The sequence below is a fragment of the Myotis myotis genome, unplaced genomic scaffold, assembly GCF_014108235.1.
Source record: "Myotis myotis isolate mMyoMyo1 unplaced genomic scaffold, mMyoMyo1.p scaffold_m19_p_18, whole genome shotgun sequence".
In the NCBI taxonomy this organism is placed as follows: domain Eukaryota; kingdom Metazoa; phylum Chordata; class Mammalia; order Chiroptera; family Vespertilionidae; genus Myotis; species Myotis myotis.
In genome coordinates, this window is record NW_023416322.1 from 4,828,209 (window position 1) to 4,846,450 (window position 18,242).

General features: G+C 46.8%; 1 protein-coding gene across 1 annotated transcript in view; it reads right to left on the reverse strand.

Annotated features, from left to right (window-relative positions):
- The window catches only part of GJA5 (gap junction protein alpha 5), a 45,737-nt gene extending 39,375 nt beyond the window's left edge, over nt 1–6,362 (reverse strand). The window contains exon 1 of the mRNA XM_036344499.1: nt 6,263–6,362. The gene's annotated coding sequence lies outside the window, so the exon portion shown is untranslated. The remainder of the gene's footprint in view (nt 1–6,262) is intronic.
- Between the last annotated feature and the right edge of the window lie 11,880 nt (nt 6,363–18,242).

The window sequence follows — 18,242 nt, forward strand, 5'->3', positions numbered from 1 at the left end:
TATAATGGAACACAGAGATTAACCTAGACAAGATTTAAATCAACAGAACTAGATAGAGACAAGATTATAGAAATGAAACTAGGAACTGTAGAAGGTTTCCCGAAACATACCATGATGTAATTATAGAGGCATGCTTATGGGATCAAATAGTATAAATATAGATGTAACAGGACAATAAAAGAGAGAACCTAACTAAAGAGAGAACCTGGCTATGATGATCACCTGAATGCTGCCTCCGTGTCATTCCTTCTTCGCCGACTCCATCCACACCTTTGGGAACCCCTGTCCCTGCCGAGGCTGGCCCCCAACAGATGACACCCAAACAGGGACCCCTAGCATTCCCCTAGGTAAGCCCCACTCTTGGGACGGATAGGACTCCACCGTAGGCAGAGGGTGGAAAGTCTTCGCCGACTCTGTCCACACCTTTGGGAACCCCTGGACCTGCTGGGGCTGGACCCCAACATAACAGTCAGTGATTATGTCTATAGAAACTATAGATAGACACATGTGACTTCATAAAAGTTGTGGATTTTTAAAATTATGAACATTTTTTTTCTTAAGTGCAATGCTCTAGGTAATCATGACAGAAGGGTCCAGAAACTAGGTGACTATGTGATATGTATCTTAGATTTATCTACCTATATATAACTAGACATATGTATCATAAAATAGCTATATGTAGATAGAGATATATATGGCTAGCTATATACAACTGCATAAATAGAGATCAGCTTATATGACTTGTGTATTTTTATTTGACATCCTGGCATGAATTCCTACATTATCAACCCATTAATCATCATGTATGTATAATAAATAATGTGACACATTTGTGTGTTTTTTAATGTTTAATACATAATTTGTGATTTGTTATTTTGAAGGTTAATCTGGCATATACCATGAGGCAATGGTTATGTGGCATATGCCAGAGCTAAGATAAGGAGGAAATCTTATGATCAGGTTTTAAATCTAGGAGAGTCTTTGAAATTCAAAATTTTACAACTAATCACACCTCAAAGTAAATCAGACCACAGTCAAAAATGTCAACTCTGAAAGGAACCCCTTAGACCACCTGCTCCAAGTCACTCCCTTTGGAGACGATGAAACTGGAACAAAGAGGGAAGCAGACGTGTTTAGTGTGGCTGGACTTGTACTAAAATCTGTGTTCCTGAGCCATCATCCCACCTCTTCCCATCAGATTTTGTTCCTGTCACAGGTAGCACATGGCAAAACTGTTTTCCCTTTTTCCCAAACCTCGCCAGAAAGGGATGTGGCAACTTTCTCATTCAGACGTGTTCAGAGATGGAATCAGAGATGGAAACAGGGGCCCTGGGGCCCTGAGAATTCAGACCCCATCAGCCTAGGAAGATAAGGGCAGAGGGAATAATGGTTCTAACAATAGCAAGGATATGCAGCCCTTCCTGCATTTCAAGCACCACTCCAATCCTTACCAGGGCCCAATGAAGTAGTCACAGTTATCATCCCCTCTTGACAGATGAGGAAACCGAGGCACCAGGAGGTGAGTAACTTCCCAGAGCTTTGTAACTAATCCAGCTCCAGAGTCCAGCCTCTTGTGCCCCAGAGCTTCTCATAGAGGCGGGAGCTCAGACAATGAGTGATGTTGCTGAAATCACAGAAGCAGCATGAACTGAGCCTTGTCTTTCTCACACCGTAGGCTCAGTGAGTGGCCACTCAGAAGCCAGGCAATTGTGGGGGCAGATCCTGACCCCTCTCCCTGCTGACCCTGCCTTGGTCTGAGTCCTGGCCAGAGCTTCCATAACTGTTTATTGGCCCTTTCTTATTTCTTTTTTAAAATTTTATTGGTGAAAGTATTGCAGATGTTGCCCTTTTCCTCTTCATTGATCCCCTCCACCCCTCCCACCCCCACTCATGCCTTTACTACACTATCGTCTGTGTCCATGGGCTATGCATATCTATATATATAAAAGCCTAAGTGACCGAACAACCAAACGACCAGTCGACCGGTTGCTATGATGTGCACTGACCACCAGGGGGCAGACACTCAACACAGAAGCTGCCCCCTGGTGGTCAGTGCACTCCCACAGCAGGAGTGCCACTCAGCTGACCGACGAGTGCTGGATGCAGGGTTCACGGCTGGCCACCACAGCCCAAAGACCCCAGCGGAGCAGCAGTGAGCCTACTGAGCGGCGGCAGTGGCAGGTGCAGCGGGGCCTGGATGAACAGGAGCGGCAGGCAGGAGCAGCAGGCAGCACTGGACTGCCGGTTTCAGCCCAATCCCAGCAGGCTACGCTGAGGGACCCCACCAATGCACGAATTCTTGCACCAGGCCTCTAGTATGCATATAAGTTCGTTGGTTAATCTCTTCCTGTACCCCCTCCCACCTTCCCTCTGAGATCCTTCAGTCTATTCCATGCTTCCATGTCTCTGGATCTATTTTATCAGTTTATTTTGTTCACTAGAGGCCTGGTGCACAAATTCATGCATGGGTGGGGTTCCTTGGGGTGGCCTGCAGAGATTGAGCCCCAGCTCATGCCCCCAGCATCACAGCCCCAGCTTGTGCCCCCAACCTTGCAGCTCTGTAGCCCTGCCTGGCACCCCACCTTGGCCTTGCACTGCCCACTTACCTGCTCCACCAGCCCACCACGGCCCTGCTCTCACCAGGGCCCATCGGGACCAGCAGCACCTCCACTGCTGCCCACTGCCAGTGCCACATTGCCAACACTTGCCATGATCCGCACCGCCCCTTGATGGTCAGTGTACATCATAGCAAGTGGTCAAACTCCTGGTCTCCTGGTCGAACTCCCACTCGAACGACTGCCCGAGGGGACAATTGGCACATTAGGCTTTTATTATATAGAATTAGATTCCACATATAAGTGAGATCATGTGATAGTTGTCTTTCTCTGATTGACAACTATCTTATTTCCTTGTTCTTTCTTATTTCTTTCTTCTTTCTTATTTCTTTGTTCTTTGTTTTTTGTTTTTTAATCCTCACCCTAGGTGTGAGGATATTTTGCCCATTTATTTTTTAAAGATAGTGGAAGGGATGGAAGAAGAGGAGAGAGAGAGAGAGAGAGGAGAGAGAAGCACGATGTGAGAGAGACACATCGATTGGTTGCCTCCCACATGTGCCCTGATGGGGGCAGAGATAACCTGCAACCCAGGTACATGCCCTTGACCAGGAATTGAACCAGAGACCCTCTGGTGTGCAGGCCGATGTTCCATCTACTGAGCCAAACAGCTAGGGCTCTTTATTTTTTTCTAATGTTTTATTATGGAAGAACTTAGACATATGGAAAAGCAGTCCGAATAATATAATAAATCCCCACGTACCCAGCTCCTACCAACAAATGCTGGCTCCTGGGTTTTTAAAAAAACATTTATTTTATTTTTTCACTCTTGTACAATAAATATGTTCTTATATGTTGTATAATGTGCTTAATACATTAACAACAACATACATATTATTTATAGATAATTAAAACATAAATTATTTATAAAATGCTTTTTACTAAATACTAAAAAACATATACACTCAAGTGGCTATCAGTGATTTATGGACATAACTGACATGTCAAACAGAAATGAAGTCAGATGTCTGGGTTCAGGGTCTGGCCCGCTGCTCACTCGCTGAGGGGCCTTGCCCAAGTCGCCTCACTTCTCTGAGCTTCATTTTTCTCACCCACAAAACGGGGCCCGTAACTCCACCCACCTCTCAGGTTGTGTTCATCAGATGAGATCAGAAACGTGACAGACTTTACAAATGATAACGAACCGCATGAAGGTGAGGAGGAAATCAGACCAACTGAACACTGAGGTCCACGGTCAGGCAGGGTCGCACCAAGGGTAAGAGGAGGCGGGAAGCAGAGAATCGCTTGCTAACGGAAGTAATCTGGGCCGGCTTTCCGAACTGGCCCCTCTGCCCCTCCACGGGCACTTGAGGTGGCTACAGTCACAGCTGGGCCCGGGACCGCTTCCGGTCAGTGGGGATGTGATGGGCCCCTGAGGTGAAGGAGTGACTGAGGGACAATGCTGGGCTTCATTGTACCCTCTTAGTCCTCCTTCCTTTTGTAAGTGTCCATTTGCATGTCTTACGTGGCTGACATCCCCCAAAACCTTAGGTGAGAAATCCCCACCTCCAGCCCCGGCCCCCCATCTGGGCCACCCTGAGGCCCCCTTGCCAGCCAAAGGGGAGTCAGAGACAGCCCTCTGTGTGTGGGTCCTGTCCTGCTGCTTAAATCACTGGTCACCTTTGCCCGCTCTCCTCCACACTCTTCCTTATGAGACTAGCGATTCCCTCCGCGCCATCCCTAAGGACACAGGAAGGCAGGCTGTCCATCTACAGTAGGAGGGACCAAGGTGGCCCCGGGCCTGTTCCCAGGCCAGTGTGCAAACACGCGCACACCGTCCTCCCTTGGCGACCACACTGCCGCCCAGCCCTGCCCACTGCTGCCCAGCCCGTCCCGTCTCCCCAGGAGGATCAGCCCTCCTTTGATCTCCACCCCGGAACACCACCGCCCCCACCCCGGGGCCCACCACTTACTTGAGGTTGCCGACCCCTAGTCTAAGGGGCTCCCTGCCTGGCGAGGAGGAGACAATGAGACAAATGCCGTCCCTCGGAATAAGCACAAGCCGGGGAACAAATAAACACAGACAGGCCAGCTGCCGCAGCACATGGGGGCCAAGAGTAATTGAACTTGTACACATTTATAAGCCACTTGGAGAATATTTTTAAATTGGGATATTTCTGTCCCAGAGTCACCCTGGGGACTGTGCTCATGGGCATGCCTGATGCCTGAGAATGGCAACTTTCCACGAGGACTTATGCGCTGGGGTTACAAGGCCACATACTCTGTATGTTTCCCCAGTGAGCAAGGCCTACAGAGGCGAAAGGACTGCGGCAATGCCCAGGGGGCTGTCCCGCTATATGGGCTCAGGGCTCGGGGGCACATGCTTGCCTTATTGGGGTATGGGATTTTTCTCTCTCCCCAAAGGGGCGTGAACATCTACCCTCAAGCGTGAAGACTGCGGCTGGACCGTTTGATCCAGGGCCCTTGCAAGCGCCGGCATGATTCTTATCTGCACCTGCATATTCGGTGCATGTTTCCATCTCGGTTACTGAGAGATTGTCAGGCTCGGGGCTGACATGACAGGTGGAGAAAACAGCCTCTTGGGATGCAAGGGATTTAGAAGCTGCTTGTGGCATGTGCCACAGGTTGGAAATGTAGACTTCAAAAGGACCATTTTCTCTATTATCACAGAAGATGCTGATCACTTGGTGCCCCACAGCACAACTATCGACCCTCAGGGAGGGTTTGCCAAGGTTGGTAAGACGCACGAAGCCTTCGAGGAGCCCGTGGTACCATGAAATGAATGGACAGATGAATATTTCTTTTGAATGCAGAGGGGAAAATAAATACTTGAAAGGAACTCCTATGAAATGCTTGTGAGCACCAGGATAGAGTGACCACGTGTGTGTGGAGCGGATTTGGACATCAGGGAAGGCTCCGCAGAGGGAGGCAGGGAGCCGGGAAGAGGGGCAGCTGGTTCCGGGCACCACCGTGGGGCAGGAGCAGTTGGACCCAGGCCCGCCCAGCAGCAGAAGCGTCTTGTGCAAATGTAAGCGAGCGATTCCACCTTGAGGAGCTGGTATGACTGGGCCCTGACTCGGTGCAGGGCTGGGACAGGAGGCCAGAGAAGCGGCAGAGACCACACTGAGAAGGAGTTGGTTTGCAAGGATGGGGTTAAGGGGCGTGGACTTCACTGCTCTCATCTCCAGCAGCTGCTCCCTCAGCTAACCCAACGCTGGATGTTTGCCCTGCAAATGCAGCTTCTCCGTAGGGTCCCTTGGCTCCCTCGGCCTCCAATTAGATCGCTACAGTAAGCCTCTCCCACCAGAAATTCTGGAATTCCCACTGCTGACATGCTTGTCCGGGGAGGGCTCTCCAGTGTGTGATGGAGCCACACTAGAAATTTCAGCAGAGGAGGGATTTGACTTTCACCCATAAAAACTGTCCCCAAAAACCACTGGGAGGGCCTCTTGGAAATCTGGAACGTCAGGGCTGCCAGGTACCTCAGTGTGAATTAGAAGAAGGTTCCCCTCCTTTAAGATGCTTTATTCCAAGTGTCAGGAAAGTAAGATAACATATTGCTTTTGTTGGAATGGATACTGTACTGCCACCTGCCATAATGTACCAACCTAGAATGTCTAAGTGTAAGCTGACCCCTTCAGAGCTGTCACCCTGAGCAGTGTTCAACTTGGACAACCACACAATCCTACCTTAGAGAAGGGCCCGGCCATCTGCGGTGTTAAAGATGAGGCTGCTGGAGGCAGGCAAAGAGCTGCGAGGCACTGGTCACTGGTCAGGAGAGAGGATCAGGCTGCCCTTTGCCCTCTCTGACGTCACCAGCCACTGAGAGCTGGATTGAGCCCAGGGCCTGGCAACAATCCTTCCTCCTTCCAGGCTTTTACCCCTAGTCCACCACCTCCACTCCCCCAGGCTGTCCAATTCCTCTAGGACACATCCTTATCTCATTTTCTTTCTTTCTTTCTTTTTTTTTTTCTTTTCTCAAACAGCATGTCAGGGAGGCATACTTGACCGCTGTGATTAAAACTGTAAACCCCAGCAAACCCCTCCCCCAATTCCCCTGCTCATTACCTGTCTCTCTCAACTAGAATGCAAGCTGAGGATCCATTTCAATTCACTGCTGGGTCTCCAGGCCTGAGCACAGTGCCTGGCACATGCGAGGCACGCAGACATCAGCGGAATGAATGAATTGTCCTCCTGGGGGTCACTGCTCTCCCTGTTGCTGAGCTCACTCTCTTAGCTCTGTTGATTTTGGAAGCTCCTGTTCTCCTGAATCACGCAGTGTTATTTGCCCAAGACCTTGAGCGCCCTGTGCCCCAATCAGAGCTCCCTCCCCTGGAGTGAGGCTCTGGGTCCTATTGAACATGCCTCTGACTCACCACAAGGACAGCAGTGTGGTGACCGCAGGGGTGGGGGAGTGGGGTGGGTGGAGGTGGAAGAGGGCATAGAGGGGATAAATGGTGATGGGAAAAGAAAATAAATAAAAAAGAAAAATGTCTCTGGAAGAAGATAGTGCGTTAAATTCAAGTCCGTCATCAGTACCTTTGGGTGAACCAATAGATGAGCTTCCCTCCCATAATAATATGACTTTACAATAGCTATTTATTCAGTGGGCATTTTAATTCCCCATTTTATAGATGAGGAAGGTGAAACTCGGGGACATTAAGAAGCAGCCCAAGGTCTCCCAGGTAGAAAGCATTGCAGCCTGGATTCAAATCCAGAGTTGTCTGAGCCCAGCGTCTGGAGTCAGCTGTCCTCTTTCCAATAGTGATGTCAACTGAACAGTCTCTGGTTGGTTCACACCAGAAATTCACAGTCAACATTAACCAAGTGGCTCTGCTTCTCTGTCTCCATTACACACAATTTCGGTGTTAAATCCTTTTCATCAAGGCAGATGGTTTCCTGCCTGGGGAACTGAAAACAGGGAAACCAGCCCTAGCCAGTTTATCTCAGTAGATAGAGCATCGGCCTGCAGACCAAAGGGTCCTGGGTTCAATTCCAATCAAGGGCATGTAGTACCTTGATTACAGCCTCCTCCCTGGTCCGGGCCCTGGTTGGGGCCTGTGCAGGAGGCAACCAATCGATGTGTTTCTCTCACATCAATGTTTCTCTCTGTCTTTCCCTTTCTCTTCCACTCTCCCTAAAAATCAATGGGAAAATATCCTCAGGTGAGGATCAACAAAATAAATAGATAGAAAACAGGGAAACCAAAACAGAATCTGTCACTGCTAAGCTTGAACTTGAGAAAAAGGTCGGATGGAATAAATTTTAGCTACTTAGCTACTCCTTTGAGCAGGTTTGTTTCTCTCTCTTCAGTGAAATGACAGAGCAGAGAGTTATACCGGGAGCTATACTCGGATTCTGTAGTGCTTAGCCATCTGGATCGTGTTTTTAAAAAGAAAAGAAATAAGGACGGGTGGGTTCAGAGTAAGGAGCACTAACCTTGCAGCAACGGTCCTGAGTGCCCATTGTGAGAGGCTGCACCGGAGAGGGCAGCGGGCACCTGAGCCACACGCACTCCCTGAACAATGATGGGGTACCCGCTACATTCCGGGTTTAGCCAGAGCCCACACCTGCAAGAACAGGCCTTGTCAAAAATCGAGTCCCACCCTTACTGAAATCCAGAATCAGGACCAAAACAGTGGTCAGATCCACAGGGTTCAGGTCCAACACCGGAGAGTTATGAAAACATTGAAAGGATGAGTGTCATCCTGGCTCGAAGGTGAGAACAGTGCATGCTGTACTGCATGGTAGGTGGCGAACATGATTATATACGGGTGCAAACACCTCACAGTGGGACCCTGATGGTGACTCACAGCCCCTCCTTACTAAGGAAATGTGACCACGCTTAGCTAGCAGTGCCTGAAAGGACTGGCTCAGTTGTGGTGAATCCAGATTTCTTGTCTTCTTTCTTGATGCAGATTCTCCTGGTCCTTCCCCATATCCTACCCTATCCTTGTCTCAGCCTAACCTGGGGTACAGACTACTTCCTTGTGTTATGGCCTCATCACTGCCTTTAAGAAAGTCTCAGGCCCGGCCAGCATGGCTCAGTGGTTGAATGTTGACCTATGAACTAAGAGGTCAAGGTTTGACCAGTCAAGGCATATACCTGGGTTGCGGGCTCAATCCCCAGTGTGGGATGTGCAGGAGGCAATCGATCAATGATTCTCTCTCATCACTGATGTTTCTATCTCCCTCTTCCTTCCTCTCTGAAATCAATAAAAATATATTTTTTTTTACAAAAAAAGAAAGTCTCAGAGTCTTCACCTGCAGTTTGATCTGCGTGCACCCTGAGAACAGAGAATCTATCATTAGTGTTAATGAGATTTGGTCCCTTGCAATTTTTAACATGGTGGTTAAGGTCGGCCTCATTGAGAAAGTGGCATCTGAACTCCGAAGGAAGAGCTGAGGGAGGCAAAGGAGTATGAGTCAAGCCTATAACTGGGAAAGAACATTATAGCAGAGACATCAGCTCATACAAGGGCCCTAAGGCGGGCATGGGCCTGGCGTGTTTGAGGAATAGTCAGTGCAGAGCAGGAGAAAACTTTCCTTTACCCTCTTATGTTCAGTATCTGGGGCCCTGACAGTTAAACTGACAAGACAGATTAACAGAGAGGCAGGCGAGTTTTATTTGATGTTAATATTTTAATTTAATTTAATGTGTTTAAGGGGATCTCACAGAAAAGGAAGTGAAAATCCAAAGAAGTGGTTAGGCCTGGGAGCTGGGTGTTATTTAACAAAAGCAACACCTTTGTGAAGTAGCAAGACAAAGGAAAAGGGCTTGGGCTCCTAGGGGCAGGAAATTCTGGGAAGGTAAGTATGTGAAGGGAAGCCATTGGAAGTTAAGGGTTATTACAGTAGGTTTATTTATGTTGATTCAAGTCTGTGCCATCTCCAATGACAAGAGTTGTCACCTCTTCCTGACATGGGGAAGAGAGAGGGGACACCTTCTCAAGGGGAATGTATGCCCTGCTTTTAGGCAGATGGGGAGAGGACAGAGAGTTCATCCTGCATCTGCTATTTCTCAATCATCTTCAGCTCAGAATAACCCATATGCCAAAGTGACATATTTTGGGGTGGCATATTCTGATCCCCTTCATGAGGAAGGCAGTGTGACTGGGGCCAAGTAAAGAAGGAGAAAGGTAGGAGATGAGGTCAGAAGGGTAACAGGACCAGATGGGGTAAGGACACCTCATAAGTCATTGTGAGGACGTTGGCTTTTACATTAAAAGAAATAGAGAACCATTACAGGAGTTTGAGCAGAGAAATGATATGGTCTGACTTATACTCTCTAAATGATATATTTGGCTACCATTTTGATAATATAGAGGACAAGAGGAAAGGTCAGTTACGAAGCTGTTGCAATAATCCAGGCAAGAGATAACAAAGGTGGCAACCGTGGGATGGTAAGAAGTGGTCAGAATCTAGATGTTATGAAGGTAGAGGCAACAGAATGTGTTGAAGGATTGGACGTGAGGTGCAAAGGAAAGGGGAGGAGAGGATGACTCCACAGATATATACAGTTGCCACCAATTGAGTTGGGGAAGACTGAGGGTAGAACAAGTATGATCAGAAGGATGTGAATTTGAGATGCTTATTAGATGTCAAGTATGCAGTTGGATATACAAGTTCATGAGAGGGAGGCTTTAAAGTCCTGGGAGTGAATGAGATCCCCAAGTAAATGAATATAAAAAGAAAAGAGGACCAAGGACCAAGCCCTGGTCACACTAGTATTGACAGGTCAGGAGAAAGAAGAGGAATTCTCAAAGGAAACTGTAAAGGAGGAAATCCCAGACTGTGCAGCTGGAATGCAAGTGTAGAAAGTTAAATGTAGCCCATAGGTCATTCTAAGTAAGATGAGGAAGAACTAGCCCTGTGATTCAGCAGCGTGGGATTCTGCTGATGAGCTGACATAGCACATGAGCCTTGGTCAGAGGAGTGCTCAGTAACGTTAGCTACTAGAGGCCCTTTGCACGAAATTCATGCGGGAGGAGGGGGGGAATCCCTCAGCCCGGCCTGTGCCCCCTCGCAATCTGGCACCCCTTGGTCCTAACTGCTCGCTTCTTACTGCTTGGCTCACAGCTCCTTAGCGCTGCCGCAAAGGTGGGAGAGGCTCCCGCCACCAACAGTGAGCCCGGCTTCTGGTTGAGCAGTGCTCCCACTGTGAGAGCGCACTAACCACCAGGGGGCAGCTCCTGCATTGAGCATCTTCCTCATGGTGGTCAGTGCGCATCATAGCGACTGGTCGTTCTGGTCGTTCTGCTGTAATGGTTGCTGGGCTTTTGTTATATAGATTATTATTACTCCCATCAGAAGGCTTTAGTGAGTACCCAACTGTATCCGTGTCCCTGTTCCTGTCTGCATGCCCTGAGGGTGAGAAGCTGGGTTTGCATGAGTAGAGCTAGATCCAGCAAGCACTGCAACCAAGGGATAGGGGTGGAGATGGGCAATGAAGTAGGAATTCCTCAGGGCAAGTGAAAAAGACTGAACCCAAAGAATCAGAAGGACAAAGCTGAGTCAATCAAGTTAGGGGTTGGGACAGCCGTGGGCAAACTACGGCCTGCGGGCCAGATCCGGCCCGTTTGAAATGAATAAAACTAAAAAAAAAAAAAAAAAAGACCATACCCTTTTATGTAATGATGTTTACTTTGAATTTATATTAGTTCACACAACCACTCCATCCATGCTTTTGTTCCGGCCCTCCGGTCCAGTTTAAGAGCCCATTGTGGCCCTCGAGTCAAAAAGTTTGCCCACCCCTGGGTTGGGAGCTGAGGGTTCAGATCAAAGACATTTTTTTTTTATCCCTTCACTCTCATCTTTTGTTCTGAGGTGAGTCTTATATAGACAATATATATATATATATATATATATATATATATATATATATATATATATATATATATATGGGTCATGTTTTCTTATCTGTTCAGCTATCCTATGTCTTTTGAATGGAGCATTTAATTCATTTACATTTAAGGTTATTACTAACATTTATTGTCATTTTTTCTTTATACCTATGTTCTCATTTTTCTCTATTTCTGCTTTTTAAAACAGTCCCTTTTACATTTCTTGCAATACTCGTTTGGTGATAATTAACTCCTTTAGCCTTTTTTTTCCTGGGAAGCTGTTTATTTCATCTTCAATTTTAAATGATAGCCTTGATGGTTAGAGTAGTCTCAGATTCAGGTCCTTGCTTTTCATTACTTTAAATACATCATGCCACTCCCTTCTGGCCTGAAGTATTTCTGTTGAGAAATCAGCTGACAGGCTTATGGGAACTCCCTTGTAGGTAAATGTCTGTCTGACTCTCTCTCTCTCTCTTGCTACCCTTAAGATTCTCTCTTTGACGTTAACATTTACCATTTTAATTATGATGTGTCTTGGTGTGGGCCTCTTTGTTTTCATCTTGTTTGGTACTCTCTGTGTTTGTGAGCTTTTGTGACTCTTTTCTTCAACTGAGTTCTGTGCTCCAGGAATGTTTTTGTGGGTTATATGCACCCCCTGTTGTAGTTGAGGCTTGAATGCTATTGGCGCTTTCTTGAGTAGAGTTAACCCTTCAGGTTTGGTGACTATCCTCAACACCATGTATGAGACACTATGCAAAGGCTGCCCCCTGAGGCGCCTTTTCCCCAGCAGGTCTGGTGCCTGACAGAATCCACCACTGAGTGTGCTGCTTGTGTGGCTAGTTGGGTCAAGCTCTGGTGAGGTCTGAAGCCCCCCAGTGGTTGTGTTGGGTTCTGGGTTTACTTGGGTAAGATTTAGGTACAGGTCACTAACATTGTGTGTAACTGGCCTTGAGCTACCTGTCCATAGCTACCACACTGTTCACTGTTTGTGTCTGCCTCTACCAGACCTGAGTGTGCATGGGAGGAGCCAGTCTGTGTAAAAGGCTCAATTTTTTCCAGCTTAGAGTCGGGGAAGATCTGTAACAGGACTGAGGCTCCCTGAGGTCTGCTACACCTTCCAGCGACTCTACTTCCCCGCCTCCATCCCCCAGGTTGCCTGGTCTTCCTCCAGAGCAAGTATGTCAAACTCACAGCCCGCGGGCCACATGTGGCCCTCAACAACTATGTTTGCAGTCCAGCCAATATAACGGAATGTAAGAAACGTTTTAATGAAAACTTCATAACTTAAATTTTTACAATATCCTGTTACACATAATCTATAATAATAAAAGTGTAATATGCTAATTAGACCAAACATCCTTCCAGATGTCCCCCCAGACTACCTTCCAGATGAAGCCAGGACTGTGAGGGAAGCCTGGGTCCCGGGTGCCAGAGGGAAGCTGGTGCCAGTAGCCAGGGGAAAGAAGGCCTACTCTTGCACGAATTTCATGATCAGGCCTCTAGTTATTAATAACAAACTACAACGTTTGCTAATGACTGATTACTATAATTGTGTCGTATTCATTTCCCTTGCACGCCTCATGTGCAGGCGCACCATTTCTCTCCACTAATACTAGCAGCAAATATTTTAGCAGCCGACGGCCACGTCATTAGTCTTGGACTGACTTGTTTGGTGTGCAAACAGAAAATATTTCGCTTTTGGAGAACAAGAAAAATAGGTTTATTTGCGTTATGCTTATTAATTTGTGCAGTTATTCAGTGTCTGGTAAGTTAATGTTTAAGAAAAATATTAAGTATTATTAAAATGTTCTATTATTTTATGTAACAATGACTCATTTATTTCAGCCCTTTGTATTCAGCATGTCTCTATCGAAATAAACCGACATTTCTATAAAAATTGAAGCTTTTGTTGTTTTGTGGCCCACATCAACTTAAACCTTGTTTATTTGGCCCGTGCTAGCCTCTGAGTTTGACATGCTTGCTCCAGAGCCTTCCAAAGAGAGACAGTAGGATGAGCCCAAGCTAATCACGATGGGCCTAGTGGGTCCCCTATTCGGGTACCACACAGTCAGGCACTCAGTGAGGGGACAGTAACTCTCGGCTCAAAGCCGAACCCCTCAGTCTCTGCTAGCGTCTCCAACTCTAGTTTCTGCTAAGGGGGCTTGCTGCAGGTTCAGGTTGGGGACAGCTAGCTGTCCCCTCTGCAGGAGCAAGCTCAGCTGCCCTGAGCTCAGCAAGATAGATCAAAAGAGTCTCCTGTTGGGGATAATACGGGCTCAACCTACAGGCGAGGGCTAAGCACTTTGTCCCAGTCCCAGACAATAGCTTCCATGGGTCTCACACTTTGAATGTCCCTGCTCTAAGCTGCTCTCCCTTCTCCCCATAGAGCTGTGCCCAGGGTGGGTATCCGGGACTTGGCAGGGCTAATCCAAACCATCTCTCATTGGGGTGATGCCCGCAACCTGTAGGATGGGGATAGGCCATTCTTCTCCTTCCTGGGGTAGCGCAGGCTGAACTGGCAGGGGCGCCTGGATTTGCCTCCCCACAATGCAACCACACAGCCCAGCACTTGCCTGTCTGGCTCCTGAGCAGAAGCCTTCCAGGGAGACAAGTCCTGAAATCACAGCTCCACCCAGCTCATTGGCCACCATCCCTCCACACACCCACACCATAGAACTAAGCAGGGAGGGCCAAAGGTCAGCCCTGCATGGCACTCTGATCTCTCTACAAGGCTGGTCTCAACAGGTGGGGCCAAAAGTCTGGCTCCCCCGTGCCAACAAGCCCAGCACTACAAAGAAATGAGCCATTAGCCATGAAAAGACATGGAGGAAACTTAAATGCATACCAATAAGTGACAGAAGCCAGTTTGAAAAGGCTACATACTGTATGCTTCCAACTATAGAACATTCTGGAAAAGGCAAAACTCTAGAGGGAGTGAGGAAAAGGTCACTGCTTAGTAGGGGGAAACAAGGTGAACAGGGAGCACAGAGGATTTAGGGCAGCGAGACTTCTCTGTATGATGTTATGATGATGAATACACTAACGGGACAGGAAGCCTATGAAAAATCCCTGTACCTTCCTCTTAATTTTTCTGTGAACCTAAAACTGCTCTTAAAAACTTAAGTTGATTTTTTTTAGACTAGATTTCATGGGTATGAACACTAGGAGCAACAAGCAGCCAGAAACAGAGAGAGTGTGTGCACGGGAGGGGCCAAGCCTTCATAGGGGAGATTGAGCAAGGCCCTGAGGGATTCAGAGCTTGAATATTGGGGCAGGAAAGGCATTTGAGGTTCAGGGAAAATGGTATCGAGATTTGGATGTCCCAAGCCAGTGTGACCTAATCTTAAAGACTACACCAGTATTGCCCTTCTTGGAGCAGGGGGTTCTGTGTAGAGGCTGGCTTCAGAGAGTGAGGCCAAGATTATGGAAGGCCAAGGAAATGGCTTTTATATAAATAAAATAAAAATCTAACATAACCCCAATGCCAGCAGCAGGCCCCCGGCCACTTAAGATCCTGATAAAATTGGCTGGAATCGCCATTCCACATCCTGTGAAAAGCTCAACGCCCTCCCCAAGACGTCTGCACTTTCTCAGGGCAATCACATTTTTGTGGTCTCTGGTTCTGGAATTAGCTGGGTTTATCAGCTCTTACCATCCAGCACACTCTCTAACCCAGAAGTGAAACCCTGCCCTTAATCACTTACAACCTCCGCAAATCTGACAAAGGCCTTTGCTGACATTGTGAGAAAAATGGAGGGTGGATTTACCTTGCAGGAGTGCAAACAAGTTAAAATTTAATATTAAAGAGTCTGTGTCCTTCTGCAATCTTCCAGCAACTTGGGTTTTTTTTTTCATCTAAATTGCTGAGCCTCTCCTTGTATCTCCCTTCTGTTCCCCTACTCCTCCCCATGCCCAGTCCCCGGTCATTTTTTATGCAGAGCAGTTTAGCCTCTCTATGGTTTTCTTGTTTCCTGCCGCCTTGAATCGAGCCTTCCAGCCCCAAGTCTATCAAGGTCTGGATGGTTCCCTCTTACTAGGAATTCAATGGCAGGATAAGAAGTGGGGAAACTGCGGAGGATGAATGGAAAAATGGAGACAAAAAAGAGAATGATTTTGAGGTTGAGAACATTGTCAAGGAAGAAAGAGAAACAAGCTAAGGAAATCCAACCGATTTCCCACATTGTTCTTACTGTTGTTTTCTGAGCTGGTTCTGCGCAATTCAGCACTGAGGCTGCAGGAAGAAAGAGTTTGAAGAAGAGCCAAAAAGTACACGAGGCACCTGAATTCTAATCTGAATTCTGCTCCGAACTTGCAGCGTGTGACCCTGTTTAAATCATTTCCTGCTGTGGCTTCAGCTGCCTTATCTGTACAGTAGGAAAGTCAGACTCAAGATCCTTTCCCATAAATTTCATAATCAGGCCTGAAACTACGTTCGCAGTTTGTTTTGGGAAGCTTTTTATTAGTAGCAAAGAGGCCATAGTTCAATGATCATGAAAGGAGGGCAATCGGGATTTTAAAACTCCTGAAAACATGTAGAATTAAAGAGGCTAGAGCAGTTGACTGGCATGTCAGGTAAAATTTGCAGTTATTCTATCAGAACTATATTTTAATAGAAGATAAACCCTCGAAGAAACACACACTAAATGAAGTGAGGCTCAGCTTTCCACATCTGGCAAAAAACCTAGTAGGATGGCCCACATTGTCATAAATAGGCCTCTAATATTCTCTACTAGAGGCCTGGTGCACAAATTTGTACACTGGTGGGGTCTGGTCAGCCTGCCCCGATCTCTGCCAATTGGGATGAACCGGCCAGGGGGAGGGTCGAGGGCGGTTGGTGGGCTGGCCCGGCCCCCTAGTCGAACTCCCAGTTGAGGGAACAATTTGCATATTAGCCTTTTATTATATAGGATTAATCACTTACCTCAACTTTAGATTTAGAGTCTAGGAGGCAGAAACCCACCCACTGAATTGTTAGTCTTGGTACTCCTAACCTCTAAGGGAGGAGTATTTTTCAAAGTGTGTTCAGTTAGTCCCAAAGATGTTTAAAAATAAAAGAAAAGCCTGATTTAAGGGTGCTAAGGAAGCACCATCTAGCATTTAGTTCTTCCTCACGAAACACAAAGTGGAAAAGCTCTGACCTTTTTTAGAATTTCCTGCTTGTTAACATCACAGACACACAGGTGAAGCATACACTGTTGGCCGCCCATCTGTCTTAGTCAGTCTGAGCTGCTGTAACAAAATGCCATGAGCTGGGTGGCTTTTCAACAGCAGGAACTTATTCCTCGCAGTTCTGGAGGCTGGAAGGTCGATGATGGTGCCAGCATGCTCAGGTGGGAGGCCTCTTCCAGGTTGCAGACAGCTGATTTGTCCTTGTACCTCAAGCAGCAGAGAAGTAGCTGGCTCTCAGGCCTCTTCTGAGAAGGGCACGAATCCCATTCATGAGGGCTCCAGCCTTGTGGCCCAATTACCTCCCAAAGACCTTTAAATATCATCACATTGGAATTAGAGTTTCAACATATGAATTTGAGGGGGAGACATTCAGTCCCGTGCACCACCCAACGATCATGCATCATGCGTTTCCTTTCCTCCTTTCTAATAGAATCCTGATTTTGTTCTGATAATCCTCACCCTCACAGCAAATTGCTTTATTCACCATTCTATGCCGGAAGCCAATTCCAGCATGTCAGCAAGGGCTGAATCATCTGGGAATGGCTAAAAGGCATTTCCCCAAACCTGAAAAGGATGCATAAAATGATTGCTTGCTGCCAGACAGCTCAGGGCATCTTAATCTACATGTTATTGCCTCCTACTGGCCAAACACCTGAACAGCCGTAGGCAAATTCCCCCATTCTGACAATGGATTCTGTACAAACCCTACCTTTTGATGTGTATATCTACCTCGCCTTAGGACAAATTGTGTTAATAAAAAACAAGGGGTCCTGAGACAAGGAGAACTTACTTCCTTTAGCTAAGCCTTCTCTGACTCCCTATAATGCCTTTCAAAATTATGTTTCATCTCTGGACTCTTGATTAATTTATTCACAGCCCTTCTCCAGATTTCTGAACCCTTCTTGATGCCGGATCAAGACCACCGGCGTTAATTCCAACCATAGTAAGCCCATTCCTCTCTCCAATAATAATTATGGTCAAGGAAACATGGCAAGTTTGCTGGGAGCAGGTTTGGCTATGGAATTTGTAAGGCCCAGTGCAAAATGGAAATACAGAGCCCCTTGTTCAAAAAGCGAGAAAGAACGGTCATTAAAGGTACTAAAATATAAAGCTTTTTCCTCTTCTGTGGCCTCTCTCTAACCTTGTCATAGCTTTTGGTTATGTTTTGTTTTTACTTTGTTTTGCTTTGCTTTGTTTTAGTGTCATCCTAAGTAAAGAAAGAACAAAATGTTAAATTATTAGCATGACTTTTATTGTTTATCTTTATATTGTGTGCTACTGGTTTTAAATGCAAGTATAAGAGCATTTAACTCATATGCAGAATCACCCAAACCACACAATTCCTATTATGTAGCTCATACACGTAGTTTGTTCTTACCAGAACCGTGGAAAGGCTGTACAAGACTCAGCTGTTTGATTTTACTTCTCGGTGTGCGTATATTCTACCAACACTATTGAAGCCGACGGCTTCCCCAGCATTCTTACCTTGGGCTAGCTTTGGGTTTTGATGAATTCTGAACTCCCACCCATTTGTGCTCATGGGACATCGCAAATGTTTTATGAGAACAGACTGTCAAGGGTAGACAGAGGCACATATCTCCTGTGCCCATGCGCCATTGCCCCATCAGACCTCACTTACAAAGCAAGGTCAAAGGTA